The following is a 12,420-nucleotide window of genomic DNA, read 5'->3' as shown; positions in this document are numbered from 1 at the left end:
CAGAAAGCACATGTTACTAACCGATAGCTAACCCTTTTTTTCTTTGTGAAGCTGACAACGACCGAAGAAGGTCGAAACGTTGTTCGCTCCTCTACATGGTGCTTTCTCTACCCATACCAACCATTTTTACATATATAATTTTCTCTATAAGTGGGTTTTCTCGTCGTCATGGGCTCTTCTCTATTTCTACAAACATTAACTTCTGTTGATAAAAACACCAGTCAGTTGAATCTAAAATTATGATGTTTAAGATGCTACTGAGGTGACATTAAGTTTTGTAGTAAACCAGTTAGTGGAAGGTAAACGTCGTTGGGACAAATATCATTATTAATATGGCTTCAAACATTAATCAACTTCCAGTTTGAAATATCTCAACTGAAAGCTCACTACTTTTCCTTTGATATTAATCAAATACCAACAAGTGTTTGCTATCTGCATTGTGAATCTATTAATAGTAAACGCCTAACTGTCATTTTAGTCTCCCAGCAAAGTGTGAACGTTCTTTAGGCATATTTCACTTATCTAATTCTTCAAACATTTCAATGACATTTAAGATGGTCTATGTACTGTTTGGTATACGCAATAAGTGACTTTCATTAGTAAGAGGCTGTAGTTTTTTTTTATCTATTATTTATGTAGTTATGATTATAATCTATTCTTATCGGAAACATCTCAATCTGAGAACAAGAAAGACATGTTAAGTTTTAACAGTGTAATACATATTTCTAGAGTAATTTTATTTATCTTAAGGATTATTAAACATAGAAATAAAACAAATATTGAAACATATCTGTATACATAACATCTGTTTATGTCTGTCTTGAAATGTTCTTTCAATTTCATGCTCGGCCCAACATGGCCAGGTGGTTCAGGCACTCGACTCGTAATCTGAGGGTTGCGGGTTCGAATCCCTGTCACACTAAACATGCTCGCCCTTTCAATCGTGGGGGCGTTACAATGTGCAGTCAATCCCACTATTCGTTGGTGAAAGAGTAGCCCATGAGTTGGCAGTGGATGGTGATGACTAGCTGCCTTCCCTCTAGTCTTACACTGCTAAATTAGGGACGACTAGTGCAGATAGCCCTCGTGTAGCTTTGCGCGAATTTCAAAACAAACCAATTTTATGCTTACTGTCACGTGTTGGTAAGAAAACTAAATTCTAAATTATTTCATCAAAGATACATCTTAAAAACTTGATGTTATCTTTAAATAAAACTGTCACTCTGTGAATTTCTTTATTTTGTTCGTTGTGATTACGATGTAAATTTTTTTTTTCATTTCGCGCAAAGCTACTCGAGGGCTATCTGCGCTAGCTGTCCCTAATTTAGTAGTGTAAGACTAGAGGGAAGGCACCAACCACCGCCAACTCTTGGGCTACTCTTTTACCAACGAATAGTGGGATTGACCGTCACATTATACGCCCCCACGGCTGGGAGGGCGAGCATGTTTGATGTGACGGGGATTTGAACCCACGACCCTCAGATTACGACTCGAGTGCCTTAACCCACCTGGCCATGCCAGGCCATAAATTAACTACAATGATAAAGCTGTGTTATTTCTTAACAACAAGTTGATAAGATTAATGTTCTTGTATAATATATAAATTTAACAAAAACACTTTTAAACAGTACTTGTGTTTGTTGAAAGTAACTTTACCGATCGACTTCTTTGATCACTGAGTGTAGTATAACAGTTAATTTACATTTAAAAATCTAACGATAGAATACTACAGAACCAGGCTTTATCTTTAGGAATATTACTAATAAACACAGAGGGCCTTGTGTATTTATTTATCATTTAGGTTTTGGTTTCTTTATCGGAATAGAAACAGTGACATGCGGAATAAAAATGGACGAAACCAAGCAAGTGCTTTTTATACTTCCTTTAGTACTCTATTTCCGCTTGAGTGTTCTTTATGCTTGTTTGTTTTTTTTCTAGAGCAAGTCCGCTCGAGAACTGTGGCACCAGCTTGTCGCCACCACAGTAGCCTTAAGTCTCTCACGTTGAAAACACCCCATTATCTTTACTCCAGTGGAGAGCGAACGGCAGCCCGGGAATCCATGAATGTGTTGTGTGGAAGCTGAGTTTCTGGCGCAGCAGGAGCTGTAACACAACGTCAAGAGCTCGGGATTACTGAGACACGGGGGTAAAAGAGAGCTTCGTTAGAAACCTCATCAGTGACGTTTGAGCACGACACGTATCATCCAATCCACGCCCATAAACTAGTTGGAAATAAGCAGAAGTAGGCAGCGAGGTAAGCAGGTAGGAAGAACTCTGGAACTAAAGAAGGCTCAACTTCACGTGCTCAAAGTGGATAATCAAAACTTTGCGACCGTGGCTACTTGCAGAGAAGCTCGGTCCATTGAAGACCACGGCACGGACCGAAATAAGGTAACCCACGTTGGACGTCAAGTGTATCAACGGTTCCAGTCGTACTGCAGTCGCTACCTGCCGTCGTTTCTACGAGGTCGACGAACAGACGGAACGAGTAAGTATTACGCTACCTGTTGATCTGTAGAGCTTAGCTTTCGGACACTCGCTACAGTAGGCATTATTAACAAAGCGAGCAAAGAAACCCAATGTAACAGTTACTGGTTGTTTGTACTAATTTATTAGTTTCCACAAATTTTTAAAAGATGCTATTCATTAATAAAAGACCTTTAAACTGATGTGTGGCAAGTGGCAAGTCATACGGACTGAACGTGTCAGTTCCTGGTATCATGATAAACATGATGGTAGAGAGAATTGAAAACTTTAATTTGTGGTGAGTCGAATAATGTTAGTTTTAGAATTGCTGTTTGTCAGGAAAAAAAAACAATAAAATTATTAACTGGTTAAAACGTATCATTTGTACCTATATTGTAAATGTTCACAGTTTTTTTCTTTCTTCTGTTTATATTAACGACCTACCCACAAATATATATATGTATATGCATGTACATACACTCCCAGTACTTTATTCCACACTGTATTATTTCTAACTCAACATCTAGAAGACATTTGTAACAAACAGCCAATGATAGCAAAGAAAATCTATTTTCGTGGCGCGTGAAAGAAAGCACTGGTTCTAACAAAAAAATACCTGAAATACGGGAGAAATTCAAATGTTTGTAAGAAATTAAAAGAAGACTTTAATAAAAATATCTCAGATGTTTAGTAGACGTTTCTTAACAAACGTAAAAATTATTGTAATTGAAAATAGTCCGAGAAACAAATCGAGGGCGTGGTGATATTTTCAAGTGAGAAACTCAAAAGCTCGAGCTACCTGTTAACAAAATGGTAATGATAACCTAATTACTCTTTGTTTTAATTCAACAAGGGTGGAGATGAAGAAGTTAAACGAGCTTGGGAAGTCTTTATTATGTTTTGTTTGCCTTAATGTTTTCTCGCGAAATTTTTAATTTCTTTAAGCGACTTTTTGCTTAATAATTCATGATTTTCTGGAACTAAGCGCTGGTCAAGAGCGACTCGATAACTTAGTCTTGAATAACTACGCTGGGTGTTTCTAATATTGAACATTCCTAGAATAACGTTCCATTTGTTCTAATGAACAAAGGTGACAATAGACACTTTCACTTCTCTGGGATAAATAAATCGTGGACACAAAATTACTTATAAGAGCAAAGTAAACCTACTCTAGCAAGGTCGTGTGTTTCCAGCAGGAATTTTATTAAAACTTAAACATTCGCTCACGCATGTAATTATTTTTTCTGTGCGGAAGATCTTGTTCTAATCAGAGGAAGGAAACAACATCGAAATTTGTTGCTTGTTTTTTGAATGTGGCGTTGAAATCGCTTACTACTTTCAAAGTAGTAATACTGATGCGAAGAAATGTAAACTGTGTTTAAAAAAAAATATTGTGTTTGGTACAGATAATTGCATGCGAGTTATTTATCATTTTTATGCCTATTATAGATTTATGAAAAACGTATTCTCTCGCACAGACCACACTCATCTCAGCTGCTTTTGCGAGCATTCTCTATTCTTATGTGGATATCACAACTTTGCTAAAGATTATGCTTTTGTATACAGTTCTTGATAACTAAATATCTTCAACATTGAAATATTTTTTTAAAGAAGAGTCATGGGAATAAGATGAAACTGCAAAGATTCTCAGTTAACATATACAAGATGTCTGTAGAATATAGAATTAAAGATACTCGTTTAACACTCAGAAGATAAAATCGAATTAAGCTAGTGCAGAGAACAATCGATTAGCTTCACGCAAAATTTAACAAATAAACCGTCAGTGCTACAGTAATTCGACTGATTGCTTCTGGGATTTACTACGTTGTAACGGTTAACAACGTAAAATTAATCAATATGACGAAGAATGTGCACTTTAACGTTAATGTACTGTATAAAAACAAGTTGCTAAATTGAAGGCTAATCCTAGAGGGCTTGGACATTCTTATCAATTCTGGTCTCTTCTTGGTCCGTTATTACGTCTGCGAACTCACAACGGTAGAAACCGGGTTTCGATACCAGTGGTGAGCAGAGCACAGATGGCCAATTGTGTAGTTTTGTGCTTAAACTACAAACAGGCAGACAGACATCTTCGTTTTTATAACAATCTGATGCCTTACGAGCTCACGTTCTACACAAATTTAAGGTGTTGCAAAGCAGAATCTATTAAATTACTGTTTTACCTTGGAAAGGGCTAGAACTTAATACTATTAAGTAAAAAAGTTAACGACTCAGAATGAGTTTATTTAATCAGTTAACTTTAACCTTAATTGTTATTTCGTTATTAATCAAACAGATGATAGTTCGTTTCTTTATCAGTCGCACCAAGCATGCTCGCCCTTTCTGCCATAGGGGCATTAAAATGCTTCGATCAATCCCAATATTAGTTGGTAAAAGAATAGCCCAAGAGTTGGCGATGGGTGGTGATGACTAGCTGCCTTCCCTCCGGTCTTGCACTGCTAAATTAGGGACGGTTATCGCAGATTGCCCTCCTGTAGCTTTGTGCGAAATTCAAAACTTAGATTATGTCCAAGAATCTAAACCTGTGAAAAAACAACATTTAAACGATTAACAAAACTGATAAAGATATTCTTTCCCCATAATAAGACCTTCCATCGAGAATATATTTAAAAAAAAAACTCACTGTACTTTATGGTGCTAGAGAGATAAATAATGCAATTTTGGATGTTCCAATGCTTCTTTGGTCAATTAAGTACACCATTTAGTATCGTGAAAAGTTATTTACGGTCGCAATTTTAAAACTTTGTGATATCCTGAAAGAAATATGATCAGTTTAATTAGTTACTTTCAGGTCTAGAACGTGAAACCCTCGTTCAAGAGAATAGAAACACGAGCCTTTAAATAAGAGGCAACGTAACTTTGATGTATAACTCCTTTGTTTCATATGATTACAAAGATTGTATGCAGAAAATTCTCAGATTAACAAATAATTGGAAGACATATAATTTTTGAATATACAGTGCCCCATTTTGAACTATTTCAAACCTATGATGTCTTCAAAATAATTATGGCAAAAATTTGTTTAACAACAACGATTTCTTCTAATAACAATATATTTTAAACACTACCGTGTTTATGGTTTTTAAGTAGCCTGTGTTGTATGTATTGAAATACGAGTCCAATATGAAATAATTTCAATTTCGATGCGAATTTCTATGTTCTTTTGATACTGTATTTCAATCGGTGACGTAGTTTTATGTTTCTAATAACAAGACACTATAGTTACCTTCACTGATATACAATCAGTATATTCACTTTTTAATGATAAGTCTTTTCTTCTGTGAACAAAATTAAGTTCTTTGTTAACTGTCTCTTATTACAAGATATGGAGGTGCAAACGAAAGATGGTGACACTGTGAGCTTTGTGTTTCATGTGTTATATGTGGGAACAACACAGAAGGATTGTTTTTCATTATATATAATATACATATATAATTATTGTTTTTCATTATATATAATTAAAATTATTGTTTTTTTCAATATCTATATAATTAAAATTATTGTTTTTCAATATCTATATAAATAAAAGTATTGTTTTTAATATCCATATAAATAAAATTATTATTGTTTTTTTTCTTCAAATTGCGTTAATTAATTAGCTTATTTTATTTATTCTTCTTTTCCAAATTAATGTTTTCACTAATAAGTGGAAATTCAATAGTTTTTTTCTTGCTGGTCACCAGTTTGGTTTGGTTTGTTTTGAATTTCGCGAAAAGCTACACGAGGGCTATCTGCGCTAGCCATCCCTAATTTAGCAGTGTAAGACCAGAGGGAAGGCAGCTAGTCATACACACCCACCGCCAACTGTTGGGCTACTCTTTTACCAACGAATAGCGGGATTGACTGTTACATTATAACGCCCCCACGGCTGAAAGGGTGAGCATGTTTGGTGCGACGTGGATTCGAACGCGCAACCTTAGATTACGAGTCAATCGCTCTAACCACCTGGCCCAGTAACACGTAACGTAGTAAATCAGAGACTAGTCCAAAATAAATTATAATAGATAACATAATAAACTGGGGGCTCGTGTTCGAGATCTGAATCAGAGATAAAATTAGTTTTAAATTAAAATTAAAATCTTTATTCAATTTATAATTATCAATATATCAATATCTGGTTATCAAGGTATTTTTGAATTATCCACCCTCGAACAACTGAAAAGTTATAATAAAAATGAACTGCTCGAAATTGCCAAACTCTCAGTATTAGAGGTTAGAAACAATAAGAAGAAAATAAGTTAAACCTACACCTAAACTATAGAGCGGCAATCAGTTTTCAGTAAACACGTATTATAAGTGTACCAGTGTGTATATTTATATATATAGACATTCATTCATATTGATAACAGAGTAGAAAATCAAATACTGTTTATTTAGAATTAAACACAGAGCTACACAATGAGTTATCTGTGCTGTGCTCACCACGGGTATCGAAACCCAGTTGCTAGCAGTTTGGATTCGCAGTCATACCGCTGTGCCACTGGAGAGCCATCAATTGTTTGCTTGTTTGTTTGTTTTTGAATTTCGCACAAAGCTACTCGAGGGCTATCTGTGCTAGCCGTCCCTAATTTAACAGTGTAAGACTAGAGGGAAGGCAGCTAGTCATCACCACCCACCGCCAACTCTTGGGCTACTCTTTTACCAGCGAATAGTGGGATTGACTGTAACATTATAACGCCCCTACGGCTGAAAGGGCGAGCATGTTTGGCGCGACGGGGATGCGAACCCGCGACCCTAAGATTACGAGTCGCACGCCTTAACACGCTTGGCCATGCCGGGCCGAGAGCCATCAGTTACTGTACATTGGCTGCATACAAACATAGCATGTTTGACACGTCCGAGAAAAAAAATTGGTAACTTTAAACGTCATTGGGAACAAAAACAGTTTTCGTGTTAATATTGTTTTTCACGATTTTCTCTTTGTGCCTGGGAGCTATCGCTGAAACAGCCCCGTTCAACTGTTTAACGTGTATCCAAAACATGTTTATTACAACAAAATTATCAAATCAAAATCAGTATGATATAATTCGATATATTTATATATTTTCTGAAATACATTTTAGAGTTATCCGAACACACACAAAAAACAAAATCACTCAGTTATGTCTCCCAGTGGGTCAGCAGTAAGTTTACAACGGAAAAATCCGTTGTTTGATCCACTTGGTAGACAAAGCGCAGATAATCCATTTTATAGCTTTGTACTGAAGAACAGTCTCAGCCCTTAACTCCGAAATCGTTGAAATAAACAGGTGGAAGTGGATTTATTGTATTGTAGCTTTTATTAAATGTTCATAAGGAATTGTAGGAACAGTACATTTTCAAACGTATTATTGAACACCTTTTAAACTCGAGCGAATTGCTGTTATTCTATATATATATACGTATTTCAAAGTGTCCAAACTTTATCGAGTTAACGGCCCGGCATGGCCAAGCGTGTTAAGGCGTGCGACTCGTAATCTGAGGGTCGCAGGTTCGAATCCCGATCGCACAAAAAATGCTCACCCTTTCATAATGTACAGTTAATCCCACTATTCGTTGGTAAAAGAGTAGCACAAGAGTTGGCGGTGGGTGGTGATGACTAGCTGCCTTCCCTCTAGTCTTACACTGCTAAATTAGGGACGACTAGCACAAACAGCCCTCGAGTAGCTTTGTGCGAAATTCCAAAACAAACAAACAAAAATTATCGAGTTAATATGTTTGAAATAACCCTTCATATCCTTTTTTTTCTCGTATGGAACCATGCAAAATGTTTTGTTGTTTTAACGTACTGATAGCTAAAAGCTTTTTCCCGAAAAAAACACAAAAACGTATCGACGGTATTTTTTAGGCTCATCGTGTAATCCCGTATATCACTGGACTTGAATTTCATCATTAAGCAATATCTTAAACCTCTAGTTTCCTTTTGTTATTATTATTAGATAGAATGGCTTCAAGACTGAATAACTTACATCAAAGCTCAGTAGAGCCAAGATGGCGAATTACGTCATTTACTGTATACTGAGATGTATCTAGAAATAATAAAAGAAAGCACTTGAATGATAAGGAATAGAACAATGGTTAATGTTTCAAGAAGTAACAAATATCGTACGTATGTACTACATTTAAACATTTCTTTTGGAACCTTGATTAATAATAATAAACAACAGTTCCAACTCGGGTAGTGCGTTACCTAACTCTGTTATCTAGTATTCGAATCTGTCTTCTAAAACTGCTTCAAGCTCCAGAAAAGAACCGAATATTAAACCATAATGATTACGAGAATTTAAAACAGCTTGGGGTATTTCGAAAGTTATGCAGTTGTCTCATATAGTGTAATATGAAATATTGGCGACTGTTCTCGGAATTGCTGTATTACTTCAGATATAAAGAACGATACGCAGATGGTATTGGCTTGTAATAATATCAAATATCTACGTATTTAGTTTTGAAATATTTTTATCTGAACATATATGTATATATATTGAATGAGAATACACAATAATATCCTAAATGCATTGACAATTAATAATAGACCATGAGTAAACGTAATCTTAGACACAAATATATTAAAGAGGATAACATTCGTGGGCGAATGCAACATGTCTCCGTGACGTAATCTCAACGTGACCAATTTTGATACAGTAAAAATCGTGAAAACCACACAAAAAATAGAAAAACTATCTATCTCACTATTTGAAGCTTGCAGACAGATATCTTAGTACCAAATCCCATATAAGTTGGTTGATATACACGTGAATAGTCTTCAAATTGTGCCTTTCTGCTGAAGAAAAAAATGAACAAAAGAAAAATATTCAAAAATTTTTTATATTTCTCTTTAGGACATGAATGTGTTATCTTTATACCAGATTCCATACAAGTTGGTCGAAACATGGCTAAGAAATTTACCCCAAAGCCCTAAAATTATTGGTTTATTTACTTTAATCTTAGACCCGGCATAGTCAGGTGATTAAAGCACTCGACTCGTACTCCAAGGATCGCGGGTTTGAATCCCTGCCACACCAAACATGCCCTTTCAGCCGTCGGGGCGTTATAATGTGAAGATCAATGCCATATTCGTTGGTAAAAGAGTAGCCCAAGAGTTGGCGGTGGGTGGTAATGACTAGATTTAACCTCTGTTAAATTAGGGACGGCTAGTGCAGATAGCCATTGATTAACTTTGCACGAAATTGAAAAACAAAGTTTTATTTTTTGACCCCCTAATATAGCCAAAAATGGGTGATATCCAACATTTTTGTGTGTATATATATATTTGGGACTTGTAAGAAATAGCATATTTTTAACGAATTCGATTTAAATTAGATAACATGTGGTGGAGTAATTGTCAAAAAATCCAAAATATACTTTTGGTGGCAACTTGACTCCCTATAATTACGAATAATGAGCAAGCCAACCGTTTTTATTTGTCAGTGTGTGGGATCCGTAAAGAAGTATTTTTGTATCAAATCTCATGTAAACTAGTCAAAATATGGCCGAGTAATTGACCAAAATTCAGACCCCCTCCTAAAAAGACTCAAAATTCTCAAATAATTTTTTTTTTGTGAGCAGTCCGTTGGGCACAGTAAAATTTCACTTATATCAATTTTTATTTGATTATTATAAATGTGACAGAATGGTACCCCAAAAATATACATTGTAGGGTTGTTTGACCTTTGACCCCATAAAATGCTTAAAAAGGCTTAAATAAAAAGAAAACAGCTTGTTTGTAATTAAGCACAAAGCTACACAATGGGCTACCTATGCTCTGCCCACCACGGGTATCGAAAACCGCATTCTGGTCTTGTAAGTCATACTGCTGCACCACTGGAGAGGCTGAAAAATCTTTCTGAACGTATTAGTGAAAGGTATGACACAGCAGTTTTTCAAGCGAATCCAACAAAAAAATGAAGGAAAGTGTTTGGAAGATAAGGAATCGATAGAAAAACAGCACGCCTCCCCGCGGAAACATAAGTTATATACTTTACTGAAAATATATAAGGATGTATTTGCTGATACATAATATACAGAATCTGGCTTATATCTGAGATAAATCTTGGTTATGATTTGGTCGGTATATCAGTGACTGCGAATATTCTTGGATTAGCCTTAACCGAAGGTTTACTAAGATTTGTTTGTTTGTTTTGAATTTCGCGCAAAGCTACACGAGGGCTATCTGCGCTAGCCGTTTCTAATTTCGTAGTGTAAAACTACAGGGAAAGCAACTGGTAATTATCACCCAGCGCCAACACTTGGGATACTCTTTTACCAATAAATAGTGAACTAACTAACTAAACTAACGTGGCAGGGGTTCAGTTTAGAGAGAGAGAAATCAGAAGAGTTCTCTCTCCAACTGGGTGTTCAGGAACTTTATAGTTCCTCTTCGTCCCTACGTGAGAAATGTTTTAAAATATCCATGGAGTTTTACTTTATTTTAACATTTCAAAATATTTGTGAGTGAGAGGAAGGACGGGAGAACTGGACGAAAGCAGCGAAAGTGAAGTGAGCCAGACTTTAGCTCGAGGATGGAGAACCCTGGCGGCTGGCGAATTGGTTTTTTAAAATTTACTGTAATTGATTAGATACCCTTGACTGGGTAAACGGCCCTTTTCAGAATGAGGCTGGGACCTACAGGTCCGATGCCAGAGATTTTGTGCTGTGGGGGGAAACGGGAGTACCCCGAGAAAACCCACTTTCACGGCCTGGGCGCCGAATAGTCTACCCAGACCGTGCCCGGAAGTAGCTGGGAAAGAAAAAAAAACCAAAAAAACAACAACACTAAATTAATAAAAAAAACAAACAAACAAAAAAACTGATGAACTACGTTGATGGTGTACGTGAAAACTGTTAGCTGCAGTCTTGTAGATCGGGTGGCAATTTCATCATGAACTTGTTTCCACACTTGAAGCCCATTTCCATAAATAGTGGGATTGTCCATATCATTATATCTCCTCTAGGCTGACAGGGCGAGCATGTTAGGTGTGACAGGGATTCGAACCCGTGACCCTCATATTACGAGTTAAGCACCCTTACCACTTGCCCATGCTAGGCCTATAGGTTTACCAGGAAGAGTCTTGACTTAACATATACAACAGCTATTAATTATTGTAAATATACCAATTTCATCCCGAGCGAAAATATTTTTGGAGTATTATTTGCTGAACACGTTTTAAGGCTACGTATCTGAAGACATACTGTGAATATGCTGACTGACATTATTATAGAGGTATCCTTGCATGAAATAATATTTTTAAAATGCGCTATTGATGGGGGTATCAGCTAAGGGTGGAACTCTAAGAATATCACAGATTGTACAGAATTAGGTATACCAATAAGCACGTATTGATCAGGCTTATCGTGTTATCCCATACAGCACTGGACTTGAATTTCATCACCAAGTAATACCTGTAACCTTTAGCCTTTACATATGCTATTAAAGACAGTGTAAAATGAGTATACGTTATATTTACTGAGGCACATACCTAATGAAAATTTGCTAGGATCATCCCAGACTGAAGATATGCTAGGATATGGTGGCTGAAAATCTGGAAGGCTTATCTTTGACCTGAGTTTTGTTTGTGAGCTCTTAATGAAGAAATTATTGGGTATCCCTGATTGATAATTGTTGACTATTTCTGACTGGATATATATTAAACATATTCTTGACGCCTTAAAATATTCTCGTGATATCCATGACTAAAGATATGCCAGGATACCCTGGTTGAAAATATTCTAGTAACGTACATTACTAGAGATATATCTGGGTATGCTTATATTTAAAATACTCAAATGGCTTCTCTAGCTGAAGATAAACATAGATATGCTGACTATCTCTGACTAATGACTTTGGAGAATCTTTGACAGAAGACATATTCTTAGATATCATGGCAAAAATATTGTAGTTCATATCTGTGGTTTAAAATATGGCCCAGCATGGCCAGGTGATTAAGGCATTCAACG

The 12,420-nt window shown here is 36.1% G+C and overlaps 1 protein-coding gene across 2 annotated transcripts in view; it reads left to right on the top strand.

Moving 5' to 3' along the window:
* Window positions 1-1,984: 1,984 nt before the first annotated feature.
* Window positions 1,985-12,420, top strand: part of LOC143246630 (sarcoplasmic calcium-binding protein 1-like) — a 119,709-nt gene continuing 109,273 nt past the window's right edge. The window contains exon 1 of one of the 2 annotated variants that reach the window (XM_076493675.1): window positions 1,985-2,488. The gene's annotated coding sequence lies outside the window, so the exon portion shown is untranslated. The remainder of the gene's footprint in view (window positions 2,489-12,420) is intronic. The other variant, XM_076493674.1, reaches the window with a different exon arrangement.

This window comes from Tachypleus tridentatus, chromosome 3, assembly GCF_004210375.1.
Source record: "Tachypleus tridentatus isolate NWPU-2018 chromosome 3, ASM421037v1, whole genome shotgun sequence".
Taxonomy (NCBI): Eukaryota; Metazoa; Arthropoda; class Merostomata; order Xiphosura; family Limulidae; genus Tachypleus; species Tachypleus tridentatus.
This window is presented reverse-complemented; position numbering and strand designations above follow the sequence as displayed.